Genomic DNA, 16,671 nt, shown 5'->3' on the forward strand with positions numbered 1-16,671 from the left:
CAGATGTGGGTACTGCAGGTGTAACTGTTTATGGCAAATCTTCAGTTGTGTCACAGGTTAGACAAGGTGAACAGTTTTTAAGGGTTAGATTGGGCTACTGTGTCATGAACATGATGCACAGTTTAACTAAGTTTCGGGGAGATCCAAATTCTTTGTGTAATGTATGCATTACGCAATGTATATTATGCAATTTCAGATGCATAGTAGTGTCGATGAGCATATAAATCATAATTACATTTATATGCAATTTATACAATACGTTAACTGGGTTATAACTTCAGATCCATGTCTGCAATCACAATTGCACCAGGTACCCATTCACATTCATGTTATTTTATCCATAACTTTAACAGTATCCAGGTCAATGACCTGCTATTTTCTGGAAATTGTATAAATGCAGGGCATTAATGCCCTATGCCAGGGGTGGTGAACGTTGGTCCTGGAGAGCCGCAGTCCAAACCTCACCTGCCTGCAGCTTTTTAATGACCCTTTATACCTTGATTATCCTGTTGACTATAGTTGGAACTAAATTCAGGACTGTGGCTTTCCAGGATCGACATACGCCACCCCTGCCCAATGCCCTGATGTGTGTCCGAAAACATGGCGCCAACTACCCAGAATGCACTGCGCAATGACAGTTTCCCATACTCATATAGTTTATGATATAACATACAGATGCAACTTACAGCAGCAAACCACTGTTTTATATTTATTATTATTTCAAACAAGCCTCAACTGACATTGGATCTGATTGGTATTTATTTATAAACACACCAAGTACCTTACTTTCATGTTTAGGCATACAAGCATTAGGAAAAAGGACGGCTGTCAATCTCACGACTGCAATGAAGCAACATTCAATGAAATCTTCCATGATGTAAACTCAAAATCGCTCTTACAAGTATTTAAATAAGTAAATAAGTAAAGATATCATGTATCTTTTTACAGAAGTACAAAAAAATCCCATACAGTATTGACAACCAGCAAGTCTGTCGTCAAACCTGTCACCCGATGTAATTGCATGCTATTAAATGTGTTTATCTGCAGTGATCTTCCACATTACTAAACATTCAATCCAGCATGATGCTATAGAAAGTCAATACAGACACATGTGAAACACCTGACATTTACTAAATCAGCGGTGTTCTGTAACATTGATTTAATAAAGAATCACTTAACTATCTGATGTGTATTTATGCAGAATTATATACATATATACACAAACTATTAAAGAACAGACATGTCTTTCACTGGCTGGTATCAAATTTGCATAGGCAATTGGTTGATGGATTGTGGTGAGTTTTAGTGTGTGGTTACCAGCACTGGACCTGGAACTTCTCACCTTCAGGAGCTCATATTACACCACTCGCTCTCTCTCACACACTCTTGAACACGTGCTGGATTGGTTATTTAGTTTCAATATCCGTTTTATGCCTGGAGAGAAATACTATATTACAAATATTGGGCCCTCTGACTGTATGCACACCTTAGCTTTAACAAACGAAAAGTAAAATTATTGAAGATAAGACCTTGCTAAGGCACGTCTGCTTGTACAGTAGCCGGCTTCACTACATCGAAACGTTTTCTCACTGCATTTGTGTTTAGTTGGCAAGACAAAATATCCCCACAACAACTCTGTAAATGAATATCTGAGCATTGAAAGTAACTGATGCATTCCGGGGGCCAGAGAGCCGATGCCGGCTATGGATTTGAGAGCCAAATGTTGACTGAGGGAGGGTGTCCTTCAGCCCTGAATAGGCCCTGATTGTTCTTCGCTATTACAGCACAGCGGCTAAAATGTGTACTTTTCAATAAGGCAAGAATCAGCATTGATCTAAGCAAACCGTTCAGCGCTAACCAACCGAGAACACACCCAGACTGTCATTGTGAAATGACAGAATGAATAGTGTGACAAAAGGTGAAAAATTGATTTTTTTGTTTCTCTGTTGAATACAAACCATGACCACTTTCCAAATCACAATGGCGATATGTAGAAATGCATTACAGTGTACTATAAATCACGGTTGGGTTTTTATGCTCTGTGTACATTAAGCGAATTCAGCAGAGAGAAGCAAGTGGACATAAACTCTTTGACTGTCTCTCTCTCTCTCTCGTTCGATTACATACACAGTTGCAGAAATTGCAGGCCTGTGTCATGTCTAAAATGTGACTATTGATCCACATCCTTGAACAATGGGTCAAGTCGTAAGGTTGTTAGAGAAGTGTGTAGCTCTCTTATATCCTATTTATGAGAGTTTGTGTGTAATATAAGTGCTATTGAGAATCATGTTTGACATTGTTTGCAAGCGTATGGACCTTATAACTGTGTACATACAGTATGTGAACATTATGGATTAAGTGTATGTATTAAGCATTGTTACTTCATTAAGAACAACGACAAATACATCAAGTTTTCACATACATACTGAATAGAGGCACCTGGATAAACAAAACAAGCAAAAATCACAATGAGGGTATGACTTCATAAGGGTGATTTGAAATACAGGATAAATACAGTGCAAACAATATGTGCTATTGTAACGCTTCAGTGGAAAATGAGAGCATTTCTTCTGGCATTGCGGTCAAGTAAATTTAATTTGAAACAATATTAATATTCTTATAAACATTAATGAAATTGTGAGCTGTGGTAATCTTTTGAAAGCAAAGAAAGTATTTTTAGACAATCTGATTTAATGTGGCTAGAAGACTATTTACCAAAGATCTTTTGTCAAAAACTTCAAAGATTCTAACAACAAAGATAAAATAACAATGCACAGAGTCAACCGTTCAAAAAGGAATTGATATTTGCAGACCTTTACAACAATAAAGGTTACATGAACCGCTTAGGAACCCAACAGGAAACCAAAGGGTTACAGTAGACCTCTGGGATGTTTACTTAGTACAAAATGACGTATGGCCGTAAAAAAATCTTTGAAATCAAGCAGGATGTTGCGTGTTACTTCAAGAGGAGGTAGTTGCACAATTCAGTACCGGAATCCAGTGGGAGTTGACCATATTTGGCTGCAGGAAATGCAGAAATTCCTTCAGGTGAGATAGGCGCCTACAATCACAACATAATGGGGTCAGAGAACAGAGTAAAATCATTTCAGTACTCTATCAATACACACAAGTTTTACTCTTTCATAACTGATACAGCCACCCACGGTACATTTTGCTGAAGTCACAGTGACCTTGCGTGAGAATAAAGAGGAAACGTTACCATAGACATGTCGCGTGTATAATAAATCAATTTAATAACATTTTAAAGCAACCGTCATTGTAGTCTTAAGGGTGATGCAGTGCAATGCTTTTTCAGGTTTGAACACCTTGATGTCATGTTTTATATGTCACCTGTTGTGGCGTCTTCCTTGTTTGCCGAGCTCTTTTAACTAGTATGCTGTCCTTGCACCGCTAGTAACCATCTGTCATGGTTTTTATGATTGTTCTATATTTTGATGCTTAAACTAAAAACCTAAGAAAAAAAGAAAACACATATACATTTACACATATATGGGTATTTCCCAGATTAAGTGCCAAATTGGGTTGCTGCAATTTTGAGAATTAAAATTCAAAATTTAACTAATTGGTATACATCAAATTATCAGTACTTAAAGGAATAGTCTACTAATTTTTAATATTAAAATATGTTATTACCTTAACTAAGAATTGTTGATACATCCCTCTATCATCTGTGTGCGTGCACGTAAGCGCTGGAGCGCGCTGCGACGCTTCAATAGCATTTAGCTTAGCCCCATTCATTCAATGGTACCGTTCAGAGATAAAGTTAGAAGTGTCCAAACACTTTTGGGAGTACTTCGACTCGCCTGAAAAGTCCGCTCCCCTTCTCACTCTCATAATGGGAGAGGGAGGGTGTTACTGCGCTGAGTCGAAGTACTCCCAAAAGTGCTATTACGCCATAAAATATAGTTCCTCTTTTAAATCCGCTTAGAAAAGCGCTACGTTTTATTTTGTACCACCAAACTTGCTCGTATAACTACTCGTCTTAAATAGGAAAAACGTTGATGTGTTTGGTCACTTCTAACTTTATCTCTGATTGGTACCATTGAATGAATGGGGCTAAGCTAAATGCTATCGAAGCGTCGCAGCGCGCTCCAGCGCTTACGTGCACGCACACAGATGATAGAGGGATGTATCAACAATTCTTAAGGTAATAACATATTTTAATATTGAAAATGAGTAGACTATTCCTTTAAGTCAGGAGTGACATTATGAGCTTGGTTGAGACCATAAGATAAGGGAATTTAGGATTTTTTGTTACCATTCTCATAACTAAGTAAATGTGTCTTTACCATCACATCATCGAATATATGTAAAAAATAAAACTTAAAGGTTTAGCGGAGGATTTTCTCAAATTTTAGAAAAGAACCGCCTTCTCCACTTTTTAAAAAATGCACTTGCGCAACACTCCTGATTGACAACTAGGACGACCAATAGTCTTGATGATCCATCCGGAAAAAGAAAGTCCTCCGCAATACCTTTCAATTATAAATCAGTATTTTTAAAACGTTTTCTAAATTTCTGATTCATCAATCTACCCTGGCTTGGAATATAAACTTATTTTAAGTGATATCAAACCTTAATAATACATTGTCAGAAATGTATAATTGTAGGATGCTTTTGTTATTTATACATAATTTATTGGCAAAATTATGTATTGTGCTGGTAATGACTGTGCTGGTAATGATATTTTTGTCCCCCAAAAAAACTAACCCTACTAGCTAAGATGATGACTAATCAAGTGTAGCTAGCTTTTTACATGTAATGTACACCATTTTAACTATTAAAGTGATAAAAATATTTTTACGATGTTTAAAAATACAGAAATACGACACATATGGTAATGACGCATAATAAGTGCACATGGCCAAAACAAAGAATAAAGAGAAGAATTACTTACTTTTCTGGACATCAAGGCATCAGTCTTGCAGCTTGAAATCCATGTGCTCCACTATGTCATTAGGTTACCATGGCTACCAAATAAACTTTTGATGAAAGTCCCTTTATGCAGAGCGTGTTGGTAATGACAGCTAAACCATGCAGAAATTACGCAAAATAATGCTTAATCTGTGCATGTAGTTTATTAGTTCAAGTAACATTTAATTCATATGCATTTTTTTACTATTTTGTGATAAATAATGTTTGAAATATGGCACGACATGTGAAAACTCTGGTGAAGGACAACACCAAAACACCGATATTGTACCACAAAACACCAATAAAATGTGATAAAATTATTAGTAAGAGCAGCCATAAAAAAGTCTAGACTTGTTTTTGTTTATACTAATTAATGGTGCACAAATGTATTAGATTTGATTAGTTTTTAATAGAATTACACCCTGGGGACGAAAATAGGCTCAAATTCTGGGAAATACCCATATACACAAATACATATATTCACATACATACATACCAGATATATTTAGACTTATTCCAAATAGGTAAAAAATGCACCGTCTATAGAAATCAATAGAAATTAAAACAGTAAATGTCAATTAATTGAGTTCTATTTATTATTTATAGAGTATGACGTTTTTTTTACTGACTCAAGTTTACTAAAAACACTTGATCGGTGTGCGAATATTCTCATATTTATTGATTTATTCAATGCAATTATTATATTGACACCATAAAGTAATCCATAAAAAAGTTATTTTGTCTCATATAGTTACTCACAAATTGCTGGCACGACAAGGCGAGTGTTAAAGTGTGTGTGTATTTGTGTATGTGTTTAGCTGCATTTGGTTTTTTGGTCCCACTGTATCAAATTACCTTAAGTCCAGTCTGAGAGAAGGCTCTGGGATCAACTCTCTATTGTTACTCCATAAACTAATAACAATCGGGTGAGGAGATTCCCACACTCTGCGTCCTACAAAGGTCTTGCATTTCCTTCTTCACCTGCATCCTCGTGCCTCCCACATGATCAACTGGACCAAATGGCATTTCTTCTGATCCAGACCAGCTATGAACTGCACCAACAGAAATGAACAACATCACTGTAGTTTATTGTTCTCGTGCCTGATTTATTATGATTTCTAAGAAGTTAAAAAAAGGTCAACACCATTTGCGTTATAAAGATCTGCTGATAGGATAGTGTTCTTCTGAAGCATAAACCTCTTTCAGTGGCCAGTGAAAAGATTATAATTTAAGGCAACCAGGTAACAAGAAACAAACTATAAACAATTCAAGAAATGACTTCTGATATGTAAAATCGTAAAGGCAATGAAAATTATAAATAGTATCAACAGGGAAAGTTCTGTTCAGAGAATAGTGTGTTGAAACAAGTTTGTTCGCATAAATGTATAAATTCTCTAATGGTATAAATCAGGAGTGGGCGTTCCTGGTCCTGGATGGTCACTGTCCTGCAAAGTTTAGCTCCAACCCTAATCAAACACACCTGAAATTTTTAATAAAAAAGCTGCTGGATTACTTACAGAATGACATTCATGTGTGTTTGATTAATTAGGAGCTAAACTTTGCAGGACAGTGACCCACCATGACCAGGAATGCCCACCCCTGGTCTAAAATACTATGGAAGTCAATGGGTGCCATCATTTGGTTACCATCATTTATCAAAATATCTTAATTTGTATTCAACAGATAAAAATATAATTTGGGTCTGTAACTACACGAAGGTAAACGAAGACAGAATTTATCCCTTTAATTAACCAGATTTCATAAAAAAAAGGATGCAATGGCAGAAACATGAATATCCCGTAACACTGTCTAAATTGAACAGTCCTAAATGAATAAGACTGAACGAGACCTTATTATGAAAGACGACAACCCCCACACTTTTATCTGGCAATCCGAGCATGTGTTCCCATCCACCAATCATAAAAAAGCATTACACATGGTCATATGAAAAGATGCACCATTGCTTCCTGTTGTAACTTGAACGTAAGCTCAAGAAAGGTCTTGCAAAATTACAGGACACGTGGACTTTTCACTTAACAAAGAGTGCTCTATGAATCATGACTGAAGGTAAACTTTTACAGTAAGTGTAGTATCAGTTTAGTAGATGTGAATTATGAAATTTATTTGCTGGAATACCTCATAACGTGTACTTCATACCTGAGGTAGTGGAAGAATGTCATTAACCGTCATCATGTTATCAAAGTGATGTAACAGCAATAAACGGTATAAAACTCGTGTTATGCTAAAATAAACAATATAGCAACAGCTATGACATGACAGTGTCCAATAGCGGAGTGTGCATCCTGGGAAAAATATGGAATAGGGCCTAGGGTCCATCATAGTCCTTTACCAAAATATTGAATGATCGTGGTACTCTTTCTATTATAAGCCTTTATTATTTTATGGCTACAAATAAGGAATGTTTAAGTATGTTGTATGTTTAAGTGAAAATACTTTGTGAAAAATGTAAGTTTAAATTTAAGTGTAAAGTACTTTTGCAATTTGTGGATAGGAATGCTGTAGTGCAACCTAGCTGCTAATTCATCACAATCTCACGTTACAAGGTAGCTAATTCGTATGAATTCGCATGACCACATTTTTTGAACAATTTGCTTTTGCATAAGTGATGTTGGGTTTAGGGGTAGGATTAGGGGTGTGGTATCATTATATATTTTTTCTAATAATCAAGTGTTTTCGTATGATTCATTTTGTTCAAATTCATTCGAATCAGCCACGTCATAAAATACGTACAAATTGCTGTGACATCAGGTTGGAACGTTATGGTAATACTCTCTCATGATCATTAGGACTTAGTTAACAAGAGTGATAATACTTGCTAAGCAACTAAAACTTTGAACTGTCACGTAATGAGATTGTATCAGCACATTGTCCCACACATAACAGGGTGAAACCTAGTATAAAAGTAATCAAATATACATTTTAAAAGTATTTAAAGGAATAGTTTAGACAAATCTGAAAATTCTCTCATAGTTTACTCTTTCTCAAGCCAGCCCAGTTGTATATGACTTTCTTTCTTCAGCTAAACACAAATAATTTTATATTAAAATGCCATCCAGTGTTCAAATTATGTCAAAGATTATGGGGGGTCCCATAGCTAATATATTTTAAAGCATTTATATTCAAATCGCACTGGAAGAAAAACTTTGTTTATGTTACCAACCTGTAAATATAAAAGGTTTGAAAAGGTTAAAGTATATCTTCAAGTGTAAAAATATACTTTATAAACTTGTTGTAAAATTAGAAATGCATTTGTTGCCCTGAAATACATTTTAAAATATAGGTTGGTATATGAAGGTACAACCCATTCTCACCAAAAAGCGTACAAATGACACGCAGTGTGATTATCGTGCAATAGATACGCCAAATTCCGATTTTGCGTGCATATGATACGCCAGTCCTTCCCATTCACATATGGTGAATCGTTTCGTGTCGTGTTATTTATTGTTTTCTCATTTGTTTTCTGTTTTTTTCCCATTGTCGCTTGGGTTTAGGGTTAGAACAACTTTTTGTTATATAAAAATGACATCCTAACCCAAACCCCAACTCTAACCCCAACTCCAAGCGACCATGGCTTAAATATGGACAAAACATAGAGAAACCTGTATATTAAATAACCTGCTTAAACAAATGTGAAATCTAACCCTAAACCCAAGCGACAATGGAAAAAAAACAGAAAACAAATGAGAAAACAATAAATAAAACGACACGAAACGATTCGCTATATAAGTGAATGGGAAGGACTGGCGTATCATATGCACGCAAAATCGGAATTTGGCGTATCTATTGCACGATAATCACACTGCGTGTCATTTGTACGCATCTTGGTGAGAACGGGTAGGAAGGTAAGAACTAAAAATATTGTGAAATTAAGAAATATTTTTAATTAACCTTGGTTACTTAATTAAGCTTGGCGCACTTGAGAGTTCGGATTTATTTCAGACAAAAAATCTTTTGGATTTGTTTATTACAAATTTGGGTGAAATAATGGACAGTATCACAGCATGCAAATTTTAAATTCATGTAGTGTTTTAATTTTAAAACAGGGGACCCCCCTAATTTATATTTACGTGCTTTATAGGAGGTCCCTCAACATGTTAAAGCTCCAAACTCTACATCCATCCATCATTAAAGTAATTTTAATGACTTTAGTAGGTTAATAATATGTTTTCTGAAGTGAAACGATCAATATGTTGTGTAAGTTGATAGCTTTAAATCTCATTTATTCTTGCGCCTTTGCGTCTTTGAAAACGGTTTATTTTAATTATTTTAATGAGCTTCACCATTTTAAGCATCATACACTGTAAAAGGTGAAAAGTTGGATCAAGTTAAAAAATATTTTTTGTGAATGTTACCACTTAAAGCAATATTTTAAGTTGATCCAACTTTTTACAGTGTAAGTATTTTAATATAAAATATTTTGTTTGTTTAACTGAAGAACGGAAGTCATGCACAACTGGGATGGCACAAGCACTGAAAAAATTATTCTTTGAAATTAATCAATTTTTTTAAGGTAAGTGGTTGCAATCAATTTATTTAAGCTACATTTAAACAAAAGTTTTATATTTTATTTTACTTTACTAATCTTTTTTTGTTTAAATGTAGCTTAAATAAATTTTTTTGCAACCACTTACCTTAAAAAAAATTTATTAAATTCAATGAATAATTTTTTCAGTGAGGGTGAGCAAACTACGTAAAAGAGAATTTCGTAAACTAGTATTTTAACATCCGTTTTTTTTCAGATGCACTGTCATTGTATGTTGCACACCGGCAGCCATAGCAGTGGTGAAATACAATGACTCATTCTCATTGAAGCGCTTATGTGTCAATCAACGCAGTTTCTTAAAGACGTTTCTCACAGCTGGAGGTACGAAGCTCCGCCCACCGCCGTTTCGTCTCTGAAGGTTCTTGCGTCAGCAGCAGACTCCATTCAGGTCTATTAGCAATGGGCGGGAGATGTTGTACATTCTTGTGGTTTTTGTTTTGCGTGTGATTTAAATGTTAGGATGTATTTTTTCATGGTTACCCGGCAACGTGTGTAACACGGGCTCAATGACAATGTCAACAAACAACTTGCTGAGCGAATGGAAAATTATTTGACGTGAGGGGAGGGAAGAAGCCGGAGGGCGATTCGATGAGTGTTGCGCTTTTGAGATAAAAAAATTCGGTTGGCTATGTCCATTAAAAGAAATTACACAACAATGTTCAATTAGATGGATTATGAGATATTCAAAATGATTTACACAACACACCCTAAATTTGTTCACATTTAACTCACAATGAAGAAGAATAAAACTCTGAATATAAAAAATACAGGCCTGTCAAAACAGCAACTTAGCACAATTAATTATTGTCATGCGATCCTCTTCTCCTTTGATGCATGGTGACGTCTTCTTCCTATGGTAACTTCAAGCTACCCTGCCACAGAACTGCACAAGTTAACATGACGTCGAGGTAAACCGAGGCGACAAGCGGTGTGTGACAGCCAAACAGCGTTTACTTAAACGCCAGTAGCTGCATGCAAGGTGACGCAGTCAATTTATGGGTAACCAGTGTGGAATTTCACCTGCGCTTTTGTCTCGCAGCACGAGCAGCGATATGCTGTTTCCTCACTTTGAGCCTCTGGCCATTGTGATGATGCCACGAGGTGCTAGAAGTGATAAATTATTTCGGCACCTGCATCTGTGGGGTCAGCTTTCCTATAGATGCCACGGAAAACAAAGTAAAACAAAGGCTCCAACGACAAAATGTGACACAACGGCGAACTGAAAAGGTGTCTAAATTAGCTTTCGATTTGCCCACGGTGTCAATTTTCACTGTTGGGATTTGGTGGGATTTCAGGAGTGAATGAACCGAATGGATCATGGTGAAGCAGAATGCCAGTTAATCCCTCTGATTCCTGACTGTGATTGGTGCTCAAGCAAATGTTGGAATCAAACGTCACTTTTTACCATTAATCTCCAGTTAAGATGACTAATAGACAAATGTGGTTAACACAGATGGACATTATTGCAAATTAAGAGTCATCATTCAATTTTGTAATAAAAGACCAAATTCGTAACATGAATAAATAAATTGACATAGAATTCATATTTGAGTTCAGTTATATCATGTGCACTGCAAAACATATAATTTATTTAAGATGTCATGACAGCATATATTTGTACACTACTTTAACTCAATAAGTTAAGCAATTTCAATTTTTAAAAGATTTACTGTATGAGCAACTCATCACTAGTCAAGATAGTTACAGAGAAACAGAGAAGACCGAAACATTAAAGATGTTAGATAAAACTAGCCAAGGTTGCCAGGGACACCAGTCAAATATTTAGTTTAGTAGTCATTGTGCAAACAAATGAATACATTTAATTGACAGTTGAATATCTTAAATGACCAATCAGATTCAAGTATACCATGGGTATCTTTACATGGTCAATGATTCAGAATGCAAAAGAAAATAAAGGAAGAATTGGATTAAAATGTAACTTTAAGAGTCTCGTTGGTGACGCATGCGTGAGGCTCGACAACAAAGAACTACAGAAGCAAGATTTGATGTTTTAGAGGACATTACTTATAAACTGTCAGACCATCATGGATTAGACTTTAATATGAATTAGGTTTATTGCATTAAAACGATTAAAACGATTTCTCTAAGGAGCTGGAGAAATGTGCAAAAACTAGTCTGAACAAGTGCTTAAATATTTTCTTTAAGTTCAAAGAAACCGCAGCAGTCTATAACGCCGTTGTGCCATGCTGTAGACTTTGATATTAAGGAAGTTGTCAGGCAATGGAACACAATGGATATGTTGGTACAAGTAACAGGTTTCCCACTTGCCAACTGTTGACTTAATACTTTACAACAATTAGTAGAGTTCATTAGTTGAACCATCAATCATAAATCTTTGAGTATAGAGTTGCATTGTTTCATTTTCCTGAATAATGGACTAAAGTGTACCTGACATTACAAGACAAAGTGCTACTTGGAGAAAGGACATATCATAATATTATATCTATCTATCTAGCAAAAAATTACAAACAGGTAACACTTCATCAACTTACATTTTCTCATTTTAAGTGAAAAATTTAAGATGAAAATGAAAAAGATCATTTTAATTGGTAACACCTAAAAATGTAAGCTTTTTTCAATTAAGATTTTTCACTTTTGTTTATTTTTTTGGTGTTACCAATTGAAGTATTTTTTTATTTAATCCAACTTTGATTAAATAATTAAATCTGAGATGAATATTACAATATGTATAATGTATATATGTTTAAATGAATTAATATATTAGTTAACATTAGTTAACTTTTAAAAAAAATATTTTTAATTTTTCTCTTTTTCAGCATTTACTAGTACAATTTTTTAAATCAAAAGTTCAATCTGTTGAAATCAGTTAATGATTATTTAACTAACATAAATTAACAATAAACATTTGTATTACTGTTAAAGATATACAGTTCACCCCCAAAATTATTTCAGCCCAAGTTATAGTACGCCATAGCTACGCTGTAGGTTATCCGTAACACCTCAACAAAACTTTGGTAACACTTTACAATAAGGTTCATTAGTTAACATTAGTTAGCTACATTAGTTAACATGAACTAATAATGAACTGCACTTATACAGCATTTATTAATCTTTGTTAATGTTAATTTCAACAATTACTAATACTTTATTAAAATCTTGTTAACATTAGTTAATGCACTCTGAACTAACATGAACAAACAATTAAAGCTTAAATTTTTAATAACATTAACAAAGATTAATAAATACTGTAACAAATGTTTTGCTTATGGTTTGTTCAAGTTAGTTAATACATTAACTAATGTTAACTAATGAACCTTATTGTAAAGTGTTACCAAAACTTTAATAGCGTGTCAGTTCTACGTGGACCGCAAGTGCTGTGATTGGTCCACTAGAACCCCTCCCGTCAGGTTAAAAAAACTGCGTAGGTATTTTCGTTTGCGAAGGTGAGAACAAAGATGGGCCATGTTGAGGAGTGATTTAAATCAAACAAAATTCGCTGTTTCATTCACTGCAAAACATAGGCTGTTTCTCAATTCCAAGAACGGAAAAAATGGACTTGCGTTCTCGTTGAGATCGGTCTTGCCAGGCAACCTTGGAAGAACGGACTCAAAAGTTTGTGAGAAAAGAGAACGCACTTGTGAGAACTGAGATGTGTGTGATCTTCCTGTTTGTCACCTGACCGCCGCCATTGTTATGCCACAATGACTTCTGGGGCGTAACGTGATTTCAGCTGCGCAAGTCTGCACTCGATGTTTTGAGGCCCTGTCCCAAATGGCACACTCCGGACTTGTGGTCCTCCTCAGAGTCCACACTTTGATGACATCACAGAGGGCAGACACCGGAGCCGTGTTTTGGGACAGACTCGAGCGTCACACCGGAAATAGGAAGGGAAGTTGCCCATCACCGTGAACTCCTCCCTTCCATCGTCAGATTGGTCTGATTGCTCTTTCGCAAGGACTTCTGAGTTGGTAAAGTGCGCGAAGCTTGCTGCAGTGCGGGCTTCGCCAGAGACCACATCAAGGGGGCAAAGGGGGCGCTGATGAGCACACTTTAAAGTGAAAAAATGACAGATGGGACACCCTACGGACTCGTAGACTAAGCGAGCACGCGCAATTTAAGTCCACGAGACCGAAAGTCCACATGAAGTGCACCATTTGGGACAGGGCCAGTGAAACAGCCATACACAACAAGTTGCTTCTTCTTCTTCATTCGTGGTTTTCTGGCCAAGCTGCTTCTTCTTTGGCGGTTGCACTGCTACGGTGGTTACATGCATGGATACTGCCTACCAGACGTCGATGTGGACGATGATGCAAAGTTATATATTAAAACCGATGCATATCCTACGCCGTTGTGGCTATGCCGTAGGACATACGCACAACTATAATGAGCCCTTTACTCACCCTCAACTCAAGCCATCATCTTTCCACTAAACACAACTGGAGTTATATTAAATCCTGGCTCTCTTCAGCTTTATAATGACATTGGATAGCGCCCCATTTTTAAAGCTCCAATAAGCGCATCCATCCATCAAAAACTAATCCATTTGGTTATAAAAGAATAATTGACTTAAAAATGAAAACTAGCCAAAATGTTACTCAACCTCAATTCATCCTACTATAGGTGTATATGACTTTCTTCTTTCAGGTGAACATAATTTGAGTTAAATAACATAATATTCTTGCTCTTTTCAGCTTAACAATTGTATTTAATACTGCCTTATTTTTAAAGCTCCAAAAAGTGCTTTAATCAATTAAAAACTAATTCATACAGTAATAAAATGTCTTCTGAGGCGAAGTGATTCATTTCTGTAAAGAAAGATTTATATTTCAAAGTTTATAAACTGCAGCTGTACACGTGTTCAGAAGGTCAGGCTGAAGGCTTACAAACGGCATCACTTCATCTCAGAAGTGCTGGGCAAGATGTTCTTTATTATAAGTCAGATTGTGTTCGACTGAAAGATAAAGTCATATACACTTAGGATGAGGAATGTTAAAGGGGGACATATCTTCAAAATCGCCAGTGCTTCTATCAACCTAGAAAATGTGAAAAAGATCAACTCAGTAGCTTAGTTTTTGTAAACCATTCTTTGCAAGCATTGAAATTTGTCTCCCCTTGTGATGTCATAATTCCGCCCTTAATCTGCTCTATCCAAACATGGCACAGTCATTTTGTGCAGAGATAAACATTTTTGCTCACACATACAAAGTGACAATTTTAACATGTTATAATAAATTATCTATATGGTATTTTGAGCCATAGACTGTAAAAAAAGATGGACGACGCCTGTTCGCTCTCTTCCATTGGTGAAAAGTGAAGCCCCCAGGGTCCCGATATGGCGCTGACATCTGGGGGCTTGAGTCTGCGCAGTAGCGATTTCGGGACCAGTCATGCGCAGTAGTGAGCAGGAAGTAAAGCCGCGATATCAAGACCCTGCCCTCGCTTTCGCAGAATGCACATATCACACGATATCAAAGCTGTCAATCATGACATGACATCACCGTTTTTATGGCATTAAATAACTAACTAAACACAAACCTATTTTAAAAACAAACATTTGAATTTACATCAGCGTGATAAAAACTACAATAAATGACAGAAACCAGCTTCGGAAAAAAGATAATTGAAGCGTAATTACATTTTTTTGTTGGTCTTAAGTCCCATTGAATAACATGGGGAGGCGGGGTTTATGACCTATACTGGGACCAGTCACTGGGGGCGATCGAGATGTTTTGGCTTCACTTTTCAGGGCTTGTGCGGCATGCTTGTTTTGAGCTAGAACTTCACATTATGTTACTTTAAGGTGCGATCCTTTTTTAGCCTACACACGGTAAACAATGCTTTGCTGCCTTAAAATTTTTTGTTAAATCAACCGAGATTTACAAGTCATTTCAAAAGGGATGAGTTGTCACAACTTATAAAATATAGTTGAGAAAAGTCAACTTAATTTCATAAGTTATAACAACTCACCTGTAGTTATAACAAATCATCTCTAGTCAAGATAAATAATAGTAAGTTTAAATGACTTGTAAATCAGAGTTGATTCAACAAAAACATTTAAGGCAGCAAAGTATTTTTTACAGTGCATGTAAATGAAATGCAAATATGAAAAAAACTGATCTAAAATCTTACATTTACTGTAAATGATTTAATGTGTGAACCAATATTTCTTTTTTTTACATTTCTAATATTATGTATTATGGAATTATAACTCAAACACACGTTCAGTTTCTGGATTATTTCGGAAATATGAACATTGGCTATTCTCCTTGAATCATCACTTTTCTTAATCTAAATACAACATTTATAATGAAATACAATGGCAACCGGTACACTGTAAAAAATTCTTGTTGCACTTTCATTTCTTAGTATAATCAACTTAAATTTGCAACTTTCTTGACTAGTGAAAAGTTGCTATAAATTATAAAAAAAATAAAGTTAAATTAGCTTAAGTTATTTTAAGTTATATGAACCGGAATTTTTTTTATATTTTTCATTTACATTTTTAAGAAATATTACCACGTAGTGTTATGTGAGCATTTTGTGTTTCTCTAGTCATAATTTTTACATATTTTTTTCTAACCTGGCCATGTAGTCCCAGAGTTTGCTCAAGTGTGCTTGCTAAAGTCTAGTACGCTGTGCTTTGCATATGATCTCATGTTCTCACGACAGTCCTGTGTTTAAGTCTGACACGAATATCTCAGCAATGACATCGTTCCTACAGGTTGTCAGGTTGTGGTTTCGGTTGGGTCACCCTCCCTTTGAGACAGGAGCTATAGAGGACTGTGGCGTCTTTGTGTCGACGATGACATTAACACGAGCTACTGATGGACGCTGTTGACGCAGAGCTCACCGATATCACACGGCCAACTATAGAGATACATGCGTTCAATGTTGCGCAGCCATTGTTCCCTTGGAATTCACACACTGTTAATGCAATCATTGTGATTTAATTAATACAAAGAACTAAACCATTAAAACCATTCCTAATAATTATACATAACACATTGTTGATTCCCTTTAGTTTGCTGTTTTCATTGTAATGGCCACTGGGAGGTACCCATAAAAAGATGCACATGTACACACACCTCTTATACTGTTGTGTTGCCCAGACACGTCAACCACTTGCACTGATGCTGTCGTGTCGTAAGATTTAGCGGTGACAGGTGCAGATGGACAAGATGCAGACACAC

General features: G+C 35.8%; 1 long non-coding RNA gene across 3 annotated transcripts; it reads right to left on the reverse strand.

Annotated features, from left to right (window-relative positions):
- Positions 1–9: 9 nt before the first annotated feature.
- On the reverse strand, positions 10–10,819 carry LOC129424505 (uncharacterized). Of its 3 annotated transcripts, XR_008638084.2 has the most exons (5): positions 10,520–10,819; positions 5,791–5,987; positions 4,919–5,048; positions 3,352–3,472; positions 10–3,061 (listed from the first exon to the last, which is right to left on the reverse strand). It is a non-coding gene; the product is annotated as an uncharacterized lncRNA (long non-coding RNA). The 3 variants fall into 3 exon arrangements; XR_008638085.2 differs by lacking the exon at positions 10,520–10,819 and having other exon boundaries at positions 4,919–4,991; positions 5,791–6,374; XR_008638083.2 differs by lacking the exon at positions 10,520–10,819 and having other exon boundaries at positions 5,791–6,374.
- Between the last annotated feature and the right edge of the window lie 5,852 nt (positions 10,820–16,671).

The sequence above is a fragment of the Misgurnus anguillicaudatus genome, chromosome 9, assembly GCF_027580225.2.
Source record: "Misgurnus anguillicaudatus chromosome 9, ASM2758022v2, whole genome shotgun sequence".
NCBI lineage: Eukaryota > Metazoa > Chordata > Actinopteri > Cypriniformes > Cobitidae > Misgurnus > Misgurnus anguillicaudatus.